At 34.1% G+C, this 2,120-nt stretch overlaps 1 long non-coding RNA gene across 1 annotated transcript; it reads right to left on the reverse strand.

The window, feature by feature from the left end:
- Window positions 1–875: 875 nt before the first annotated feature.
- Window positions 876–1,353, reverse strand: LOC105117660 (uncharacterized). Its single transcript, XR_840789.1, has 2 exons — window positions 1,075–1,353; window positions 876–1,044 (listed from the first exon to the last, which is right to left on the reverse strand). It is a non-coding gene; the product is annotated as an uncharacterized LOC105117660 (long non-coding RNA).
- Between the last annotated feature and the right edge of the window lie 767 nt (window positions 1,354–2,120).

Consider the following 2,120-nt stretch of genomic DNA (forward strand, 5'->3'; position numbering starts at 1 on the left):
TTATATAATTAACCACCTTGTGGTTTGACCTCGGTCTTGTCAAGTTATTTATTACTTCGACACTCTTGCACTTGGAAGAAGACATCAATCTTTTGGTCTTTAATCTCGAATTTCTTCGATTGAGCCATTAATTGACTATTAAACTTTTAATTTCTTCAATTTTACTTCTAGTTTCACTCAAATTAAGTCCCTATAGTTTGACACCTTTTTCAAATTGGTTATTGACTGTGAATTTCTTCAATTTGACCCTTAATTTGTCTAAAAACTTTTATTTTCTTTTGATTTTACCCCTGAGTTCAATCAATTAACTTGATAAAACATAAATTTAGTCTTTTAAAATTCTAATATTCTCAATTAAGTCCAAATTAAGCTCTCAAAGTTAAGTTTTCATCAATGAAACCTCTAATAAAATTAATTTGACCTATTTAAAGCATAAGTAAGTTCTTACATTTAATTAAATTCTTAAATTGGATCCAAATTAATTCTTAAATATAATTAAAATTTAATTTGATCATGATGAAATCAAATTGGCATATTAAAAATTTAATTATTTCCCTAGACTTAATTTTTATGCAAATTCATCCAATAATCATTTAATTTGATCTTGTATTTGTATTTTTTTCTTTATTTTTTTGGCATAATAGGGTACAATTAGACCTTGAATTTTTTTTAAAATTACAAGTTGATTTATATTTATTTTTTTAAAAATCTTCCCCTATTTATTTGCTTTCTTCGTATTGCTAATCTTTACTTTATTTTTTGAATTTTTTTAATAAATTCTAGAAAATACCCCGAATTGGTTTATTACGGTCATTCTTTTATACATAGACGATATGATTTAAATAATATGATTATCAATCTTATTTATTGGTTTGGTTAAAGAGATATGTTTTATTATGTGAACGCACAAAATGAATAATAGATGTGTAAACTAACAATAATGCTCCAGAAAGCATGAGAAATCTTAATCTTTTCCATAGAAATAACTCTACAGAAGTTTTATGGATGCTTCTCCACCTCTACTACCACCTCCAGCACAACCACCTTCTTCACCACCTCCTCCGTCTCCACCACCAACTTATCCATCTCCACCATGGCAATCACCTCCACTAAAACAATCACCTACATCATTATCATTGCAGCGACGGTGATGACCTTGACCTAAATTACTATCACCACAAGTGAATATGACCATGAAAATAATTGACAAGGAAACAACAATCATGCATAACAACACTCACGAAGTAACATGAGAAATCTTAATCTTTTCCATAGAAAATAACTCCATGAAAGTTATTAGGATGCTCCTCCACCTCAACCACCACCACCACCTCCTCCTCCATCTCCACCTCCTCCACCCCCTCCGTCTCCACCTCCTCCATCTCCACCCCCTCCATCTCCTCCACAACAATCACCCCCTCCAAAACAATCACATCCACCACTATCATTCTGGCGGCGGCGGCGGCGGCGACCTTTCCCTGAATTACTATCACCACAAGCGAATATGACCATGGAAATAATTGACAAGGAAACAACAATCATGCATAACAACAGAAAAGCCTCGGAGGAATCAAGAAGGAGGCCTGCTTCTGAATGGACACTGCCTTCATGAACTATGAACTCTCTCGCCATCTTAATTTCCTAAGATATATGATCCTAATACAAGGCTTGCTATAGCTCTAATATGTTGTTACTAAAACCATTTTATATACAAACTTGCGGGAATATTCAATTGCCGTTGCTTAAGGAAGAGGATAACTTGGTGGACTTTGTCAAACGTTTTAATATTACTAAAAGCAAATTTACTTAGTTTTCGAATGAGTTTTGAGACATTGAAGGGGCTTCCCTTGAAACGTTTATACAATCTTAATAAGAAAACAACGTGCCTCGCGATAGTCAATCTTAATAAGGGGCTCCCCACGGGATAATGGCCAACAATTTCAGTTCGCAGCTTTTTAACATATTATTTAATTTACTAATCATATTCTTTTTTTAGATTAACGTGAGTGTCCGGGCCAGCTTGCGCGCACCACGACTAATCCCACGGGTCTTGAAGTTAACAACCATGTAAGCCTCCAGTAGCCATCATATGAACAACTAAGGACTCGAACCTGAGACCA

Source organism: Populus euphratica, unplaced genomic scaffold (genome assembly GCF_000495115.2).
Source record: "Populus euphratica unplaced genomic scaffold, PopEup_1.0 scaffold1464.1, whole genome shotgun sequence".
Taxonomy (NCBI): Eukaryota; Viridiplantae; Streptophyta; class Magnoliopsida; order Malpighiales; family Salicaceae; genus Populus; species Populus euphratica.